Source organism: Aethalodelphis obliquidens, unplaced genomic scaffold (genome assembly GCF_003676395.1).
Source record: "Aethalodelphis obliquidens isolate GAN/ISIS:26980383/991018 unplaced genomic scaffold, ASM367639v1 scaffold82, whole genome shotgun sequence".
Taxonomy (NCBI): Eukaryota; Metazoa; Chordata; class Mammalia; order Artiodactyla; family Delphinidae; genus Aethalodelphis; species Aethalodelphis obliquidens.
The window spans coordinates 4,527,780-4,549,486 of record NW_020838026.1 but is presented as its reverse complement, the minus strand read 5'-3'; the positions used below and the strand labels follow the sequence as shown (position 1 = coordinate 4,549,486).

Below are 21,707 nucleotides of genomic sequence, written 5' to 3'. Positions count from 1 at the left end.
GTTCTATTTGATCTCCTGAAGAGAAAACAAGTCCTAGGTCTGATGAAAAGAGGTGTGTCTTTAGCAATTACAATAGAGTGTCAGGGGACCTTACCAAATTCCCAGTTCTCACAGCTTGAAACACAAGCAATTCTACATCCCCAAGGGCATCACAGAGATTTGTGTCACTTTAAAGACTTTAAAAATGTAGGTGTAGTGATTCCTATTATGTCCCCACTTAACTGTTTGCTTTGTTTAGAGGAGAGACTGTTTTAGCAACCAGCACTTTAAAACGTCTTCCACTATTTTGCTAATTTCCTTTATTTTAAGACCTACTATTCTAAGGAAGAAACCAACTGAGGTGCCTGGAGGAATGTGATCTAGATTCTATCAACCCATCCACTCTGCTGGGACTTGAATTCAGAAGTGAGTCACATAAGGAGGTGGCTACAATGTGGGGGAAGGCTTATCTGAAATGCATGCTTGGGGAAGGGAGCTGATTCTTCACAGGTCACAGTGGTAGCCTTTGTGGCGTTTGGTTCCAGGCATTATGGGTGCCAAGCAGCATCTGGCCCAGATTCTGTCTTTCTGGCTCTCCTGGAAATTTGGTGAGCTCCCTAATACCCTTTAACAACTCCACACATTCCTTTTCTGTATCAGCTGGCCAGGGTGGATCCTACTGTTTGCAAACACAAACCCTGACTGATACAACGAACCCTCGGGTATACATTTTAAACAGGCCTCTCAGTGGAACCAGCTTTATGGCTTCCACAGTAAGGAAGAAAGAAAAGGAAAAGGAAGGCCGGGGGGAGGGAGAAAGAGAGAGAGAGAGAGGGAAAGAAAGAAAGGAAAGAAAGGAAAGAAAGAAAGAAAGAAAGAAAGAAGAAGGGAGAAGGGAGAAGGGAGAAGGGAGAAGGGAGAAGGGAAGGGAAGGGAAGGGAAGGGAAGGGAAGAAGGAAGGAAGGAAGGAAGGAAGGAAGGAGGGAAGGAGGGAAGGAGGGAGGGAGGGAGGGAGGAAGGAAGGAAGGAAGGAAGGAAGGAAGGAAGGAAGCAAGGAAAGATCCTCAGAAAACAAATGCACTGTAGGGTTGGCAATACGGAGCTTTTCATTGCCTGGAAAAGAATCACATTCCTCCAGTATGTTCTGGATTCAGTAGATACTTCACACAGATTTTCAGGCCATCTCCATAAACTGGGCTTCCAGTGACAACAGACATTCACTGAGGCTCTGCAAGGTCATCCACCATCAGAGAGAGATTCTGGATATAATTCTTTTGTCAGATATACATATCTCGCGAAACATTTTTTCCTAGCCTGTGCCTTGCTTATTCATTTTCTAACTGTATCTCTTGTGGAATAGAAGTTTTTAATTTTGATGAAGTCTAGCTTATCAAATATTTCCTTTATGGTTATTGCTTTCTGAGTCTTCTTGAAGAAATCTTTACGTGTCTTTTGGTCACAAAGATATTCTCTTAAGTTTTATTCTACAAGTGTTCTAGTTTTAACTTTTTATATTTAAGTCTATGATCCATTTTGAATCAATCATTATGTATGACATGTAGGAGGGTGTAATTATTTTCCATGTAGATATACAGTTGTTCCAGCATTATTTATTGAAAAGACTTTTCTTTCCTGTTGGGCTGGTTTTGGCGTCTTTTTGAAAATCGAATTACCATGTAAATGTGGGTCTATATCAGGGCTCTCTACATTGTTTTATTGATCTATTTGTTTATCATTATGACTGTAGCCCACAGTCCAGATTATCATAGCTCCATAATAAGCCTTAAGTCAGAAAGTCTGTCTTTCAGCTTCGTTCCTCTTTTTAAGTTTTGGTTTTTCAAGTTAACATGTAGTAAAGAGCAACTTCTTTGAAAGGTACAGTTCTATTAATTTTAACACCCATATAAATTTAGGTAACCATCACCACACTCAGAATACACCACACTCAGGAGCTGCACGCATTCCCTCCTCCTCCACCATCTTTGTCATTATAGCTTTGTCTTTTCAAAAACGTCATATACATGCAATCATATAGTACGTAAACTTTTGAGACTGGCTTCTTTCACTTAGTAAAATACCTTTGAGATTCAACCAAACTGTTGCACGCATCGATATCATTCCCTTTGTTTGTTGGGTATTATTGTATCTTATGGCTCTACTGCAGTTTGTCCATTCACTCACTGAAGAACATTTGGATTGTCTCCATTTTGTTGGCAATTATAAGCAGAGCTGCAATAAACATTCATGTGTGGGTTCTGGTGTAAACACATTTCCATTCTTCTAAGTGTTGCTCTTTGCTGGAGTCAGTGTGAGGTGGTACCAATGGAGTTTTGGTGGGGGTGGGGGGGGTTTGACCGGAGTATAGCGGTTATGGGCTAAAAGTTTCTGTCTTGACAGGCTACCCCTTTCCTGGTCCTTCGGCCTGAGAGAATAGGCTTCTGCTGAGGCTTTTTTTTTTTTTTTAATCTGTATCTTTTGGCATCTCCAGGTTGCTGGCTTCTTTAGCTCCAAGTCTGGAACATATGAGGCAAAACAAAACAATCGGGAGCCCATTCCTCCGTTCCCAAGGTTTCCACCGGTTTGTCTTCTCTTCTCTACCTTTTAATTAGAGTCTTCTTGTGATTGTCTTAACATACTGTCCAGGGGTTTTAGTTGGGCTTAGCAGGAGTAATAGGGAAAAGTACACCTACTTCATCTTCTCAGAGCAGAAGCCTACACTTGCTTTTGTACTTTGCTGTTGTCACATGGTATAAGGAAATGCCTGATTCATGGTATAAGGAAATGCCTATTAGATAGGTATAAGAGATGAAAAAGGTAAAAGTTCTAACAGCATAACTTTCAATCTCAAGATTTTTTATGTGCTTAATTGATTTTTCCTCCCTCAAATTAATTTTTTTAAAAAACCTCTTTCCCAAAGAGACCGGGTAGGTATTTGATTTATCCTAGAATACGAACCACGTTTAGATAAGTGAGAACAATGTTTTCTGCTCTTGTTGCTTTCTCTGACACTCTGGGTTCTTTTTCTAGGTCTCTCTCTCAACACATCCCCATCCTAAGCTGCATCTTCTTCTCGAACAAGGTAGTTTTACATATTTCAGAAGCAATATCAACTTTTGAAACATTTGTTTGGGTTTAATCTTCCGCAGAAATCCATATAATCAAATTGCAAATTTATTTATGCATTTCAGTAATTTGATTACTCTATGTTGTTTGATCTAATCCCTTAGTAACTGAGGTTTACAAAGACTTTTTAATATGCATTATATTCAATATATATTCACTGGATAAAAGTGATATACTTTGCCTTGCATTTATAAAGATGATACCAGTGATGGTGGATATGATTTAGCAAACATCTATTAGGGACTTGCTATATGCCAGGCATTGAGGATACAAACACATGTTGAAAGGGCATGAATTCAAGAGAGGCAGAGTTGTCTCTATTTGCGGATAAAATGATATTATATGACGAAAACCCTGAGGACTCTACCAAAACAACTGTTGGAACTGATAAATTCAGTAAAGTTGCAGAAGAAATGCCAATATACAAAAACCAGTTGCATTTCTATATGCTAACAATGAACTATCAGAAAGAGAAGGTAAGGAAACAATCTCACTCACAATTGCATCACAAAGATTAAAATAACTAGGAATAACTTTAACCCAGGAAATGAAAGACCTGTACAAGGAAAACTATAACACACTGAAGAAAGAAAATGAAGACACAAATTAATGGAAATATATCCCATGTTTATGGATAGGAAGAATTAATATTGTTAAAATGTCCATACTGGGACTTCCCTGGTGGCGCAGGGGTTAAGAATCTACCTGCCAATGCAGGGGACATGGGTTCAATCCTTGGTCTGGGAAGATCCCACATGCCGCAGAGCGACTAAGCCCATGTGCCACAACTACTGAGCCTGCACTCTAGAGCCCATGAGCCACAATTACTGAAGCCTGTGTGCCTAGAGCCCATGCTCTGCAACAAGAAAAGCCACCACAACGAGAAGCCCGCACACCGCAACGAAGAGTAGTCCCCGCTCACTGCAACTAGAGGAAGCCCGTGTGCAGCAACGAAGACCCAATGCAGCCAAAAATAAATAAATAAATAAACAAAAATTTTAAAAATTAAAAAAAAAGAATCTTTACCACAGTGCAACTAAGCCCATGCGCCACAACTACTGAGCCTGCGGGCCACAACTACTGAAGCCCAGGTGCCTAGAGCCCGTGCTCTGCAACAAGAGAAGCCACCACAATGAGAGGCCCGCACACCACAACGAAGAGTAGCCCCCACTCGCCACAACTAGAGAAAGCCCGTGCGCAGCAACAAAGACCCAACACAGCCAAAAATAAATTAAAAAAAAAAAAAGAATCTTAAAAAAAAAAGTCCGTAATACCCAAAGCAATCTACAGATTCAATGCAATCCCTATGAAAACAATGGTATCTTTTCACAGAAATAAAACAAACAATCCTAAAATTCATATGGAACCACAAAAGATCCCCCAAATAGCTAAAGCAATCTTGAGAAAGAAGAACAAAGCTGGAGGCTTCACAATTCCTGATTGCAGACGCACAGATCAATGGAACAGAATAGAGAGCTCAGAAATAAACCCATGCATATATGGATATATGGTCAATTAATTTATGAAAAAGTAGCCTAGAATATACAATGGGGAAATGATAGTCTTCAATAAATGGTGTTGGAAAACTGGACAACCACATACAAAAGAATAAAACTGGACCCCTGTCTTACACTATACACAAAAATAAACTCAAAATGGATTAAAAACTTTAATGTAAGACCTGAAACCATAAGATGCCTAGAAGAAAACATAGGGGGTAAGTTCCTACACTTCAGTCTTGGCAAAGATTTCTTTTAATTTGACACCAAAAGCAAAGACAACAACAACAAAAAGCAAACATAAACAAGTGGGACTGTATCAAACTAAAAATCTTCCGCTGAACAAAGGGAACCATGAACAAAATGAAAAGACAACCTACAGAATGAAAATATTTGCAAATTATATACCTGATAAGTGGTTAATATCCAAAATACACAAAGAATTCAAACAACTCAACAACAAAAAACAAACAGTCTGTTAAAATGTGGGTAGAGAATCTGAATAGATATTCTCCCAAAGAACGCATACAAACGGCCAACAGGTACATGGCAAGGTGCTCAGCATCTCTAATCATCAGGGAAGTGCAAATCAAAACCACAATGAGATATCACCTCACGCCTGTTGGAATGGCTGTCCTCAAAAAGACAAGAGAAAAGCGTTGGTGAGAACGTGGAGAAAAGGCAACCCTTGTGTATGTCACCTGATTTCATAGTTCATGCTCTGATGCGCTCCTCTGCGCAGCCTCTTCTACCCCAGCTGCCCCTCTCTGTCACCCCTGACGGTGAGAGCTCATGAGTGATGGTGAACACAACACAGGGGTGTCAGCATCCTTTCCTGTTGCCTTTCCTGGGGCTGGCTGTCCTGTACCCTAACCTGAATGTCACCATGTCAGAGGTCCTTGACAGAAGCTGCTTGGAAAAGCAGAGTGTGCTACGGCCTAGAGCAGTGAGGGTCTCCATTCAAATACTCCAAAATATCCCAAGCTTCCAGAAGGACAGAATCCATGGTGTCTGAGTGACTTCAGGCCATGAGGGAGCCCCGGGCACTGCAAGGCCTGCACGTGGACTTGACCTCTCCTTGGGGCATCTGAAACTAAGGTCATTGATTCCAGAGTATTGGGTGGACCAGAGAGCTTGGTGTGTAGCAGAAAGAGCACAGGATTTGGTTGAATCTTGGCTTTGAATTTGTCTCTGTCCCAAGCATGTGGCTTTTTTCCCCTTTCAGTGGCCTCAAGTTTCCCTTTCAATGGTTTCAAGTGCGTCAAGAGTGGTTTTACGGGACTTCCCTGGTGGCACAGTGGTTAAGAATCCACCTTCCAGTGCAGGGTACACGGGTCGAGCCCTGGTCCGGGAAGATCCCACATGCCGCGGAGCAACTAAGCTGGTGCGCCACAATTACTGAGCCTGGGCTCTAGAGCCCACGAGCCACAACTACTGAGCCCATGTGCCACAACCACTGAGCCCTCGCCACAACTACCAAAGCCCGCTTGCCTAGAGCCTGCACTCCACAACAAGAGAAGCCACAGCAATGAGAAGCCCGCGCACTGCAAAGAAGAGTAGACCCACTTGCTGCAGCTAGAGAAAGCCCACAAGCAGCAAAGAAGACCCGATGCAGCCAAAATAAATAAATTAAATTAAAACAACAAAAAAAAGAAGGGTTTTACGTGCATGCCAGCCTGAGAGAAGGCCCAGTGCAGACACAATCAGAGAAGGACTGGGAGTAATCGGGAGGGCTTACTAAGGACTCTGAACATGCTAGACCACGCTCACCCTGGAGACACCAAGGTTACCCCAGAGGCCACCAGCAAGTCCCCATCCACCCGGCACCCCTCACGGAAGCCTCCACTTCGTCTGGGCTCGGCCTCCTTGGCTTCCACTTCAGGCCTTTGGGGAGAGGTTTATGTTAACCAACAAAGGGATTCTCTGAGAAGCCTGGGAACCCAGAAAGAAAAGCACGAGCTGAACTCTCCGTCTGCCTGCCTGGCAGTTGTGTAAGAGCTGGAGGGGGCAGGGGAGTGGCCGGGTCAGGGCGGCTCACAGTGGCTGCAGTCAGTCCCCGTCTGCAGGCGAGCCAACTCCGCTGACAGGCTGGGCCTCTCCCACAGGTTTTCCCTGGGACGAGACAAAAGAGGAATAGAGACCAGGAAAAGGGCCAAGGTCTCAGATAAAAATTAATTAACATTATCTATTTTTCTTTCTCTTTCTGAAGGTAATCTCTTAATCCTAAGAACTGGGATTCACGTGTGCCCCTTGGTCTATAACAAAAAGGGAAGGTCAGGAGGAATCTGTCACGTTCAAGGTCTCACCTATTACGTTTACTTTTCTCAGTGGCTCTCTGTGTGGCGACCTCCTGTGAAGTGAAATAGGCCTCTAGGCTCTGACTAAGATGAGACAATCATGGCCAAGGATGGCCATCACCACAAAAGCTTTGATGCGGAGAGACTGGAAACCGCAGGGAAATTGGCACGTCAGGACTTGAGTTACTAAGGGAAAAGGAGGGACCGTAATCGTTTCTCAAGTGCTTTCCAAATAAGTCTTTATTCCGTCAATAGATTTTTCTCTATAGCCAATTACACTCCACTTTCTCTCTGCCTCTATCCAGGTACCATGTTAGGGACTAAGAAATCAGAGGCCTTGGAATTAGAAGGTTCTTTCTGAGGTCTTTTTGTCTAGGCTTCTACGCTATCAAGATAGGAAAGCCTTCGCTCTCCTGGTCTCCATCATTTGGAAGTGGGGAGGAGGTGGCAGAAAAGGGATGACAGGAAATACAAAAAGTCATTTGGAAGCAATTGGAAATTGGGAAGCTACTCCCATTCTTTACCTAAGTAAATGGACCACCGTTCACTCGGTTGTTCAAGCCAGACCCTTGGGCAAGCATCACTGGGCCCTTCCCTCATCCCCTCTGCATCCACCGTGAGGGATCCAAGCCCTTGTGACCTCTTGCCTGGGTTATTGGAATGGTCTCGACTGATCTCCTGTCTAACGTGTCACTGTCCTTCAATCTAACAACCAGAATTTTCTTTCTACTATACAACTGGATCATGTTTCTTCTCTGCTTGAATGGTTCCCCCTTTCTGTCAGAATAATTTCCAAACTACTAAGTATAGCATTCAAGACTCCCCATGGGGGCTTCCCTGGTGGTGCAGTGATTAAGAATCTGCCTGCCGATGCAGGGAACATGGGTTCGAGCCCTGGTCTGGGAGGATCCCACATGCTGCAGAGCAACTAAGCCCCTGCGCCACAACTACTGAGCCTGCGCTCTAGAGCCCGTGAGCCACAACTACTGAGCCTGTGTGTCTGGAGCCTGTGCTCCGGAACGGGAGAGGCCACGACAGTGAGAGGCCCGCGCACCGCAATGAAGAGTGGCCCCCGCTTGCCGCAACTGGAGAAAGTCCTCGCACAGAAACGAAGACCCAACACTGGCAAAAAAAAAAAAAAGTGGAAGTGTAGCAGTTACATAATAAGAGACTCCCCCCATGATCATCAGGCTGATGCTTCTGCTGCCATGTACCCCCCAGTATTCAAAGGCTACCCTGAACTAGTATGATGTGCTCCAAGTTGCCTCCTGAACCTGGTACACTCTTCCTGGATCATCCCTTTCCCCACTCTGGCTAACTCTCGTCTGTCCTTCAGGCCTCAGGTTGGTTGTCCCTTCTTCTGGGTCGCTTCCCCGAACCCCTGCTACCCTGGATTAGGTACCTTTTCTCTTCAGTGGATTCCCACGACCTTCAACCTGTAGTGGCAACTCTCCCCATTGCCATGTCTGTCTCCTAGACTAGGCTGCAAGCTTGTACAAGTAGGGTGGAAAGGCCTTCTCCATGTCTTTAATTTGCATGAATTCAACGGTGTGTCCATATTAAAAAAGAGGGAGGGAGAGAGAGAGTGAGAGGCTGTTATTTCAACGGTATGAGCAATCCTGAGTGATTTCCACTGGGCATCAGTCAACCTACAGGTGTCCCCACATGGTGTCTTAGTGAGATGAACGCGAAGCTCGGCTTGAAGGTTCTGTTTGCTTTTGTTTTGTTTCACATCACACGGCCGCTAAACGTAATCCACAGGCACCATCTAGTGAGGAAGCAGCAATATGGTCCAGCACTGGAGGAGGTGCTGGTGACTTTGGACTTATTGAGACACTGGGTTTCATTCTCTAACACAGTGCATCCCTAAGGGATTTTCAAGATGATCGATGCTAGATTTAATTTTTGCTTTCTGTGTGATTTTTAGAACGAACACCCCTGTAAAATACAACTCCGCTCTACTAGCCAAGCTTGCCCCCCTTTCTCCTGGCAACTACATCCTCACGCCATTTATATGGCTATTACAGGAGCTGTCATGGTCTCACCTGACCCAAGAGAGGACAACAAATATCTTCTTCTCCAAGATTACTGAGTTTGAGGTTCAGATAATTAAAGCCACGTTCTTTCTTGCAGGTGAAGCTGTAAGATGAAAAACTCAAGGGCCCTATTTTTCAGCACATGACAAAAGCTAGTCCACTGAAAGGAACAGACAAGATGGAGAGAGACGTGACCTGAAAACGGCAAAGGCCGGGTCAGCAGGTATGTGCTCCTTACCACTGGAGGGTTGTAGGCAAAAGCCGGGTTGGGGAGGATGGGGTACTACTCATCGGATATACGCTTCCTTGGTGCTGATGTAGGGCATATGAAGAAAGACGGCTGCCCTGGTGAGCTTCAAGCCTGAATCTATGTGATTCCAAGGGGTAGGAGAATAGGTGGGGGGCAGTAAATGTCGGGGTCGGGGGAGGTGAAAAGGAAGAATGGTGAGGATGGGAGAGAACTGAGTTAGTTGGGACAGAGATGACGTAGAGTGGATTTAGACAGAAATATTTAGCCTGAGATCTAACTTACTCTGCAAAGTTAAGCAATGGAAAAAATGTGCCAGAGAGAGGTTAATGCCCCCAAAGTTACACAGCTGCGACAGTGGCAGAGCCCAGATTTGAACTGCAATCTCTGTGGCTCTAAGGTCCATGCTTACCAATCATCTGGTCTAATCCCTTCTTCTAACAGATGAAGACAAAGAGGCTTTGAGACATGAAGTGACTTGCCCAAGGACACCAAGATATTCCAGCAAAACGAATCCTAGAACCACCAAAACCCAGTGAAATACTCCTTCTAGGCCATTCATGGCCTCCTACACAATCAGAGAGAAAGTGGAGGGGGAGGTACTGAATCCCTACAAGGCTCTGAAAAGGCCCCTTCCCTCGTCTGTGCCCGTCACCTCCTTGACAAACTAGGGAGGAGGCTGACGAGGTGTCACAGGGAGTGTGAGGCACTTGGAAAATATAAATCCCTTGATGAGGAGAGTCCAAGCAATTACTTACTTGTCAACTTAGGAGGGTAGGGCGGGATTAATCTGAGCTCAAAGATCAGGGTGAAAACAAAGGTGTAATTATTACTATAACAATGATAATAATTTATTAACCTGCAGATTCTATACAAATATTACTCCACCCTTGAGTAGTTTACCTGTTGCAATTGGGGCTAAGCCACTGGCGAAGGTGGGGATGGGACGGAGAGAGGTAACCAGAAACGACGACGGCCAGAAGGTAAGAAAACAAACTGGAGAAAGCAAACCTGCTGATGAGCGGGTGATGGAGGCTGACGGTGGTCTGACAGGCAAGACATCTGATAGTAAAATCATAAGCTGTTTCTAGCAGGGAAGGTTTTTCAGTGGAAACCAAATTTCTCATTTTTTTGTATCAGGAACTAAAAACAAGAATGTTAAGTGAACTACCTAAGATCACATAGCTTGTCAGTGACAGAACTTGAACTAGAACTTGAGTCTTTTTACACTTAGTTCTGTGCTGGGCCAAGAAGAACCTACATGCAAGCCGGAGAGTGCAGCACATTGGGGAAGAGAAAGACCAGAAGACAAGGTGTTACGATACAGGTCACAGGGGCTGGTTCACGCCGATCAAATGCCCGTCTCGGTTTTCCATCAACACCCTCCCCCTGCCAACGCAGTTCAAAAAATATAACAGGGCCCAAATCAAACTGGCTGAGAGTGGGAGAGAAATTGTCGGCTCCCAGTAAGATAACGTGCTGCTACCACTGGAGCTTTTTTATTTTTCCAGAAGTGAGAATCCATATAAAGGAAGAAGAAAATAAAAGACATCATGAACCAATGCCTTCTAGTAATTTCCCTCGCCTCTCGAATCAAGCACCCTCGGGTCTCCCATCTACATATTCTCACAGCAACACGCACCTCTTCTTGGCAGCCCTGACCACCGAGGTGACTTTACCTGGAGTCTTGGGGCTACATGATTGACACCTGCTTCCCTTGCTAGACTGCAAGCCTGGTCAGGGCAGCAATGCCCTCTGACTGTATCACCAGTTTGTCTTTGCTTCCTGGTTTGGAATTTGGCTGTAGTAGCTAAGATGTGTCACCCAGACCCCCTGAAAGGAAGACCTTGCTGCCCATCTGTGGGGAACACAGCCAGCAGACAGCCCTCCCGCTGTCAGCAACTTCAGGGTCTGGCTCAGCTGCAGAGAGCGGTACCTCTGAAGGCCATACCTTTGGCGAGTGGGCAGTCCATGTTTGGTGACTGAGTGAAGCAGGGGATAGTGGATTGACTGGTGGTCCCCAAAAGATGTCCTAACCCCCAGAACTTGTGAATGAGACCTTATCTGGAGAAAGGGTCTCTGCAGATGTAACTAAGTTAAGGATCTCGAAATGAGGTCATTTGGGGTTTAGAATGGGCCCTAAATCCAGTGACAGATCCTTATGAGAAAAAGGCAAAAGTAGATTTGAGACTGAGACACACAGAGGAGAAGTCACGTGAAGACAGAGGCAGAGACCGGAGGGATGCTGCCACAAGTCAGTGGGACACCTGGAGCCACCAGAAGCTGGAAGAGGCCAAGAAGGATGCTCTTGCAAGCTTAGGAGGGAGCACGGCCCTGCTGACACCCTGATGCTGGACTTCTGGCCTCCAGAACTGCGAGGGAAGGAAATTCTGTTGTTGCCATTGGTTACAGCATCCCTAGGAAATCAACACACAGGGGGCATAAAGGGCTGCATCTGGGCCACTGCGGCATGACTGTCACTAGTTCCGGCTCCAGAGTTCACCGCTGGGTCCCTGAGGTTCCGTCAGGCCTAAACCATGTTTGACTTTTTCTTCTGCTTAATCTGCTTTCTTCCTTCCTCCTCCAACAGATTTTGATCCCTAATAAACACCTCACACTCTAAACTCGGGCTCCCTGACTGCTTCCAGAGAACCCAGCATGACACGCTATAATAAGGTATTTGTTAAGTGAATAAATTAAGTAGACAGTGAGCTCCTGGGAGGAAAGAACTATGTCTTTTTTTTTTATTTTAATTTATTATTATTATTATTTTGGCTGCATTGGGTCTTTGCTGCTGTGCATTGCCTTTCTCTAGTTGCAGCGAGTGGGGGATACTCTCCGTTGCAGTGCGCCTGCTTCCCATTGCGGTGGCTTCTCTTGTTGCGGAGCACGGGCTCTAGGCACACGGGCTTCAGTAGCTGTGGCACACAGGCTCAGTGGTTGTGGCTCGTGGGTTCTAGAGCACAGGCTCAGTAGTTGTGACACATGGGCTTAGTTGCTCCACAGCATGTGGGATCTTCCCGGACCAGGGCTCGAACCCGTGTCCCCTGCATTGGCAGGCGGATTCTTAACCACTGCGCCACTAGGGGAGTCCCAAGAACTATGTCTTATTCGTGTTTACAATCTTAAAGCTTGGCACAGTATCTCACACAGAATACGTGTTCAATAACAACGTCTTATATCAAAGAAAGAATGCACGAACATACAAAGAGTTTGAACTGAATCTATAGATCGAAATGAATTTTGGTACAAAATACTTTTGTGTATTTCTGTGAGCCTCCACTGAGGAGGGAGGGAGGGAGGAAGAGTGATCATACTTCACTGTGTCATGAACTCTGCTAAGCACTGTCTTCAGGCTCTTGTGAGGGTGGGAACAGAGGACACAACCTCCAAGAAGGACAGCTTTCCCCCTGAGGGCAACATTTTTGTTCTTGCAGTGCTAAGACTCTCCCTATCAGCATGCAGAAATGACTTCACCACCGTGCCCCCAGCCATTCTGACATAAATCCTCATGGATAAACATTTTTAGTGTAAAGAGCAAAAATGAAACAGAGGGGACATGTTCAAACAAGGCGGTGGAATGTGGGTAAAGGAGAAAGAATTGCCACTATTTTCAACAGTCGAAAAGTCTCCGTGAAGGAAATGGGATTTGAGAAGCACTGTCCGTCACAGCAGGTTTCAGAGGATCAGGACCTTAGAGGTCATGTACCACAGCGCCTCCTTTTATAGATGAAGAAACGGCAGCTCAGAGACAGCAGGGGATTTGCTCAAGGTCCTGCTACCAGGTGCGCAGCAAAACGAGGCTAGAACCTCACAGTTCTTCCCGATACATTTGAATGGGGCAGCGGGAAGGAAGGAAGGAAGGAAGAAGGGCAGGAGGAAGTGGGGGAGGGAGGGGGGCACTGGCAAAGTGAACAGGGTTTCAGCACATGTAGGGGAAGGAAATCATCCGGTTCTGGCTAGGTGCTTCAGACAGATTATGTCATTTATTCCCTGTAACAAGAATGTGAGGCGAAAGCTGCCATCTTCATTTTATCGTCTAGGATGGTGAACTCAGAAACACCGGGTGAGCTTCCCAAGTAAAGGACAGAGCTAGGATTCAAAGTCTAGTGTGACTCCCCAAACCATACTTTTCTAGGACAGCGTGTTACAAGGGAGAAGGTGAGTATAAAGTGGAAAGTCGAATGAAGGATTAGCAACGATAGGTGGGTCACCTGTGGGGGAGACTAGGAAGGAGAACAGGAGTGGGGTTTGAGTGACTCAGGAATTCCCAGAAAAGAGTCTTAAAGCTCGGAGTGACAGTAATAGGGCAGTGGAAGCTGTCTTCTTGTCTACAAATGTGTAAGCAGAGAGGAGGGAAGGTAGCAGTGTCTGTGCCTGGAGTTTGAGGTAAGAGTTGGTGTTCAAGGTGTAACACTGGGTAGGCAGAGGGGCCATGATTACCCCCGTGAGGAGATGCTACCACTCGGCAGTACTGATGGCACGACTCTGGAAATGGGAAGAAATAGGGAGACGTGGAAGGTCTGAAGAGCTACGTCCTAGGAGTGACAGCGAAACAGCTGTAAATAGAGTCTCACAAAGACCGCAAAGGTGCCTCAAGTCAACCTAACTCATGTTGGATTGAGGAGATCTGGTCCTCGGTTGCCTGGGACAGGATAGAGTAACTCTTCTCTAGAGTGAGAGATGGTCATTCAGAGCCTCTACAATATTACATATCCAATAGCCAACGTCCAGTAAATACTTATCAGAAATAGAACCAAGGGAAAAAAGAGAAAATGGAAATATATACATAGGTGATCCAGATAGGAATTATCTGACAGACTTTAAAATAACTATGACTATATTCAAGACAATAGATGACAAGACAGGAAATCTACCATAGAAACAGAATCTTGAAAAATATCAAATAGAATTCTGAAAGTGAAAAATGCCATAATGGAAATTAAGAAATCCGTAGATGGTTCAAAGAGCAGATTGGACACAGCTGAAGAGAGAATTCATGTGCTTGAAGACAGACACAGCTAGAGACAGACAAGAGACTTATGCACAGATATTTTAAAAGAGGGAAAAGTATAGAAAATAACATAACAGACGTATGAAACATGATGACAAATTTAAATATAAACAACTGGAGTCTCTGAGGGGGAGAAAAGACAGAATGCACAGAAAAATATTTTGAGATAATGACCAAGAATTTTTTTAAAAACATCAAAACATATAAGATAGACTAAATAAGAAAAAGAAACCAGTAGAGGGATAAATACAAAGAAAACCACATTTAGGCACATCAAAGTAAAATTATTAAAAACCAAAGATAAAGAGAAAAGATTAAAAACACCCAGAGGAAAATAAAAACACATCCCCTTCAAGAAAAGAGCAAAACTAAGACTGACAGCTGACTCGGCTCATACAATGGCAGCCTGCTGAAGACATCTTTAAAGCAATGAAAGGAAAAAAAACAAAACAGAGTTACTGAGGAGAAAGAAAATCCAGAGGACACCTTTAAAGCACCAAAAGAAAACAGAAAACACAAAAACCTGTCAACCAGAAGTTATTTACACAGTTAAAATAATCTTCAAAAAGGAAGGCAAAATAACATTTACAAGCAAAAACTGAGAAAAATTGTAGCTGGAGGAGTTTGGCTGAAAGAAATTCTAAAAACAGTCCTTAAGGCAGAAGGAAAAATGCTCCCAGGCAGAAACGGAAAAATGAAGGAAGGAATTAAGAACAATGTAAACCATAAATATGTGAGCACATTTAAATGAATATAGATGATAAAGTAATAACAATAATTTCTCATTAAGTGTAAAATAGATACAGCATTTAAATGCATGACTATAATTTTAAAAAGCTAAGAGGAGGGTAAACTGAATCAAGGGATTTTAAGATTATGGCATTGTATGGGAAGGTGAAAAATTTTAAGATTATGGCATTGTTTGGGAAGGTGAAAATCCTATTTTATGTTACGTTCTAATAAATCCAAAATGCATCTTGTAATCTCAAGGCGAAACACTAAAAGAATAGTGAAAGAATATATAGCTAACAAGTTATTAGACAACATATAATATAACAAAATATAACAAAAGTTGAATAATCTAAAATAAGGCAAAAAAGGAGAGAAAAAGGAACATAGAACAGGTGGTACAAATGGAAAATGAATAGTAAGATAATACATAGAAGCTGAAATAGTCATTGTTTATAATAAATGTGATGGTCTAAACGCTCAAATATCAATAGAATGTAAAGATCGTTAGGCTGTATTCCAAACAGAACAAGTCATATGCTGTTTACAAGAGACACACCTCAAATACCAGGACACAAAGTTTAAAGTGGGAGACTTTAACACATCTTGTTCTATAATCAATAGAACAAGCAGACACGATAATCAACAAGGTTTGAGAATATTTGAATGTGATTAATAAACTCAATATAATTGACATATATAGAACTCTAAACCCATTAACTTCAAGACATACATTCTTTTCAAAGGAAATGGAACATTTACCAAACAGACCCTATTCTGAGCCATAAAGAATTGTCAGTAAATGTCAAAGGATTGAAATATTCAGTGAATAGTCTGCCCGGAGTAGGATTAAGTTAAAAAGCTGTAACAGAAAAAAGTGGAAAATCTGCAAATGTCTGAAAATTTTTCTTTAAGGAAGAGGTGGATAGTGATAGGAGGGACTTGGGAGGGAGGGAGCTTCTGGGTTCTAGTAATGGTCTATTTCTTGATCTATTTCTTAATTGGTTACACTGATGTGTCCACCTTGTGAAAACACTGTTGAGCTGAAACTTACGATCTGTTTATTCTTCTCTATGTATACAGTGCATAAATAAAAAGTTCATTTACAAATGAGGTTGGACTGGGAAAGGAAGACCTGGGACAAGAGTATGATGAGAATAAATTTAAGAAAAGTATAAGAAAAAAATGTACTGGTTTTGAAAGTGCAGTGGAAGTAGTCCCATTTAGCAGTCAGGAAGTTTGAGCTCTCATCTGTGTGATGTTGAATCATCATCACCTTTCGCTGGCCTCAGTTTCCTCATTTGTAAAGTGGCTCTGCAGGTCCCAGATCTGATCCATGATTTTATCACAAAGTTCACGTGTGTACTAAGTGGGAAAGCCTGAGTCTTTCCTGCCACAATGTATACTCACACATCATTCCTCATTATTTGTAACATCATTCTCTCAGAGAGAGAACACTGACAATCCAATGTCATCAATAACTTACCTGCCAATGGCAGTTACCTTATAGGACATTACTAGCACCCCAGAATCCCACCTTGGGTCATTTCAGAATCTTCTTCTTGCCGTAAACGTATCTGGACTTTTACCACCATTAACCAGCTTTGCCTGTTGGTAAGTAGCTGTTTTTTATTCCCCTCACCAGCTTGCTTTCTGTACCAGATCCGTGGAAAACCTGAGGCAGGGTGTGTGTGTGTGTCTCACTCTTGACTTAGGGCTCTTCTTTTCTTTTTTTTAAAAATTTTATTTATTTATTTATTTTTGCTGTGTTGGGTCTTCGTTTCTGTGCGAGGGCCTTCTCTAGTTGCGGCGAGCGGGGGCCCCTCTTCACCGCGGTGCGCGGGCCTCTCACTGTCGCGGCTTCTCCTGTTGCGGAGCACAGGCTCCAGACGCGCAGGCTCAGTAGTTGTGGCTCACGGGCCCAGTTGCTCCGTGGCATGTGGGATCCTCCCAGACCAGGGCTCGAACCCGTGTCCCCTGCATCGGCAGGCAGATTCCCAACCACTGCGCCACCAGGGAAGCCCTCTTTTTTCTTTTTTTTTTTAACAATTCGGTACGAAAGCCATCAAGAAGGGCTGAGCAGGGTAGACATCCATGCAGTGGTGTGGGGCGGGATGAGGGAGCCCAGAGCAGAGTCAGAGCCTGAGCAGGATAAGAAGGAGTCCACGTGGGGAAGGGGTGACCCAGCACAGGATGCCAGAGTCTGTGTGGGAAGAACTCTGCACTGGGACTGACACACACACACTACTGCATATAAAATAGATAACTAATAAGGACCTACTGTACGGCACAGGGAACCCTACCCAATGCTCTGTAATGACCTATAGGGGAAAAGAATCTAAAACAGACTGGATATATGTATATGTATAACTGATTTACTTTGCTGTACACCCGAAACTAACAGAACATAACACAACTAGCACAATAAAATTTTTAAAAAAAAAAAAACTCCTCATAAGAAAGTGAAGAAGAGGCAGCAATTGGAGATTGCTTACATACAGAGGGATTGACCAAATAAATAAATATATTCAGTGGGAAAAAACAGAAAACCCTGTATCCAAACTGATATAAATAGATAAATAAATGTGAAGTTTGACGAGGAACGGGATATTTGTAGTCTCAAAATCGTCCCCTCCTCCCCAATTACTTATTGTCTACAATGAGCAAAAGAATGATTTTACAGTGGAGAAGGCTGGCAGATAGCACCTTACTCAAATGATCAAAAGGCACACCATCAGTAACGGGTCATATTTAAATACTGTGCATCACTGGCTAGGATATAATAAGAAAACCCAGCATCCTGCTGTGATATTCCTGTCAAAGATGCATGAACCCAGTCAAGAAGGGAGATATCAGACAAACCCAAACTGAGGGGTTTTCTAAAAAGGACTGGCTTGTAATCTTCAAAAATGTCAAGGTCATAAAAGACAAGGAAAAACCACGGAACTGTTCCAGATTAAAGAAGAATGAAAAGATTTGGCGCGACGTGACGCGACGTGAGATCCTAGACTGAATCATTTCTCTATAAAGGTCATTACTGGGACAATTGTTGAAACTGGGATGGTGCCCAAGGATCAGATGGCCTCTGTTGTAATGCAGCAATGTTGATTTCCTGACTCTGGTGGTTGTGTAGAGGAAAACCCTTGCTTACAGAAAATTCTCAAGAACTGGGGGTGATGGGGCCTAAGGTCTGTGTTCTCAGATGGTTTCGGAAGAAAAGCTCTTCATAGTGTTCATGAAGCTTTTCTGTAAGTTTGAGAAACTGTTTCAAGAGAGCCGCACTGGGAGGCATCATTTATCTAGGTCCCTTCTCTGACCCAGAGAGCTTGTGTCAGGGTAGAGAAATAAACACAGATACAAAAACTTAACAAAAGTCACCTGCCCTAAACCTCTATCTTTCTAGAGTTGTCTGCGATGATATTATTATTAAGTATAATAGCCGCATTTATTGAGGGCTTACTCTCTTCCAGGCACAGGACTAAAGGCTGTGATTTGCCCAAGTTCACACACCTGGCCAGCGGTGGATGGAGCCAAGGAGAACGGGTGCTTTTGCCAGGGTGACGCTGCCTCCGTTGGCTGCTTTAGGTGGAGCAAGACAGCCGTGGCTATTCTGCACAAAGCACAGGTGAGCAGGCTTCTTGGCTGTAGGCAGGGGTGCCAAGTCACAGATGGAGGAAGGCGATAGAAATGGGAGCCTTCTCTGTGGGACCTGATCCCCCACTAGCTAAGCTGATGGCTTTCCCATTTTCTTGCCATGGGGCTCTCCTGTAACAAGACAAATTACTCTATCAATCCTCCCTTTGCCAGCAGATGAAGATGCCCAGCCTGCCAGACGGTGTCCTGCGGTTTCCCCTGCTGTTCCAGACCAGTCACAGGTTACAGTCCTGTTAGCGAGAGCCACACGCCGAGCTGGAATCCCAGCGTGGAGCCTCGGGCTGGGGGCATGGCGTGTGACAGAAAGAGCGGAGGCTGAATGGAGGCCCCCCCACCCCATCTGCTGTTTCTCTGCTCCTTCCTCCTTCTCTTCCTAAAAACATCGAGGAAATGCCTGCAAGCTGAGCTCAGAAAGCATGCGTTACAAGGCCCTGAGCTGGGCAGTGACTGTGCCACAGACAGTATCCACGCTCGCTTCCACAAACCTGCCTTCCGCCTTCCCCAGCACCACCCCAAATCGCACAGGACCCTCTGGAGTCTCAGCCCCTCTGTGGAACTCTCCCTTCTCTGAATTCTCTCACAATTCACCTCTGGCACAGAGTCTAACAGAGGCTGAACTTCACGCTCTAGTTTCAAACCAACTGTTGAATGCGTGCAGGATTGCGTGAGCACCTGATCAGAGCTACGGCAGGTATTGGTGACAGGGCGGGAAGGAAGACACAGCCCCTGCCTCGTGGAGCTTACACCCTAGCACGGAAGACAGATTAAACAAAGAATGGCAAGTAGAGTGTTAACACAGCGGAGGTAAGGGCTGCTTGGTGCAGAGAACAAAGGAAGTGAGCTGAATCAAAGAATTCAAGGGAAGCCTGCCAGCTTCTGAGTTTTCTTACTCTTTGTGCCTGGAAGTCTAGTCTTCCCTATAAACTGCATATGCTTCAAGACCAAGAGCCAGATGTGATTTAGCCCTAATGTCCTTCGTGAGAAATCATCAGAAAACACCGGCGAGTTCGAATGCAGCTAATGTGAGTGGTGCCTGTAGGGTCACATGCTGTCCCATGTTCCACCCACGGCACCCGAGGGGACTTAGGACACTCCTGGGGCTTCACAAGGAAGAAAATATATACAAATTGCATAGGATTTGCTGCCCCAGTTCCTTGGCCTTGCTTCTTGCTTAGTTTCCTCTCTCTGAGCTGCCCTGGCATTGGCCTAGAAGGAATCCTAACCCCCAGTAAAAATAAAATGTGGATCTTACACAAACCTGCGTGAAGGTCTCTCAACAGAAAAGTGCCAGGACCCCGAACCCAGCGGCCTGAGCAGAAAGTGGAAATGCCGACTTTCTTCATGAAAAGCCCACAATTAATTAACTTTAACAGAATTAACTTCATTCAATGGTTATGACAATTATACTTTGTGCTCAGAAGCACATAGGCCCTGGGACGGTACACAGGAGGCTGGGATGTGGTGAGGCCCTCAAGGAGCTTACAGTGCGTCAGGGAGGGAATCCATTCAGAGATAATGATAATAATGACAGTTTCCAGTGAGCGGACGATGCCCAGGGCCTGGTGTCTATTAGTTTCTCCCTCGCAACCTCTAGATGAGGTTCGAGTGTTCCCATTTTTAGGATGAGGAAACTGAGGCTCTGAGATTTTAATTTTCCCAAAGTTAGAGCAGGCTAGTTACAGAGCCAGGATCTGAACCCAGCTACTCTATTTAACTCCAAGGTCTGTTTTTTTCTTTTTCACTAATCTATGCTGGACACATCAAAATGAATCTTTTTCACTTTATAAAGCAGAATGATATAAGTGCTCCACAAGAGACACATAAGTTATCATAAGAGTCAGAGGGGTCAGACAGCTTCAAGGGTGGGGAAGGTCTCAGAAAGGCGGCAATTTTTAGATATTAATTTTTGTTTTTCTCTTTTCGATTCAGAAGGATCCTTACTGTTAACTAGTCCAGCATTTCCTATGTGTAATCTGTAGGGCAAGATATTCCTTTAAAGAGTGTGTGTGTGTGTGTGTGTGTGTGTGTGTGTGTGTGTGTGTTCAAGCACGTGTGTAGTTTTAAATCCTGGGCAAGTTTGCAACTCATGTCCCCTTCTGGGTAGCTCACAATGCCCATTAGCAAATTAAAGGCTCTGAGAAGGTCCGCAGTTAGGATTTCCCAAACTTACTTGACCATGCCACCCTCTTTTGAAAAAAACCTATGAACATCCCAAGGAATTCTTTTATTTTCCTAATTTTTAATGTGAACCATTTTTTAAAGTCTTTATTGAACTTGTTACAATACTGCTTCTGTTTTTTATGTTTTGGTTTTTTGGCCGCAAGGCAGGTGGGATCTTAGCTCCCCGACCAGGGATCGAACCTGCACCTCCTGCATTGGAAGGCGAAGTCTTAACCACTGGACAGCCAGGGAATTCCCCCTAATTTTTAAAATTAAGATATAATTGACATATAACATTATACGAGTTTCAGGTGTACAACATACTGATCTGGTATTTTCAAATGTGAATCACCACAGTAAGTCGAGGTAACATCTGTCACCACACATAGTTAGAATTTGTTTTCTTGTGATGAGAACTTTTAAGATCTACTCTCTTAGCAACTTTTAAATATACGATACAGTGTTGTTAACTACAGTCACCATGCTGTACATCATATCCTCAGGATTGATTTATTTATAACTGGAAGATTGTACCTTTGGACCCCCTTCACTCATTTTGCTCACCCCTCCGACCCCAGCCTCTGGCAACCAGCCATCAGTTCTTTGTATCTGTGAGCTCATTTTGGGATTTGTTTTTTAGATTCCACATAAGTGAGATCATACGGTATTTGTCTTCCTCTGACTTATTTCACTCAGCATAATGTCCTCAAGGCCCAATCATTTTGTCACAAATGTCAAGAGTTCCTTCTTTTTTATGGCTGAATAATATTCCATTAGGTGAATACACCACATTTTCTTTATCTATTCATCCATTGACAGACACTTAGGTGTCTGTCATTTGATTTGCATTTCCCTGGTGATTAGTGATGCTGAGCACCTTTTTATGAACCTGGAATTCTTATTCCTCAGAATATCCAGGTAGTCCAATTCCATCATTTTATAGGAAAGGAAAGCAGGACCAGAGAAGGT

At 44.0% G+C, this 21,707-nt stretch overlaps 1 long non-coding RNA gene across 2 annotated transcripts; it reads left to right on the top strand.

Moving 5' to 3' along the window:
- Positions 1 to 7,974: 7,974 nt before the first annotated feature.
- On the top strand, positions 7,975 to 20,843 carry LOC113612788 (uncharacterized). Of its 2 annotated transcripts, none has more exons than XR_003429964.1 (3): positions 7,975 to 11,857; positions 18,395 to 18,549; positions 18,735 to 20,843. It is a non-coding gene; the product is annotated as an uncharacterized LOC113612788 (long non-coding RNA). The 2 variants fall into 2 exon arrangements; XR_003429963.1 differs by having other exon boundaries at positions 18,732 to 20,843.
- Positions 20,844 to 21,707: the final 864 nt, after the last annotated feature.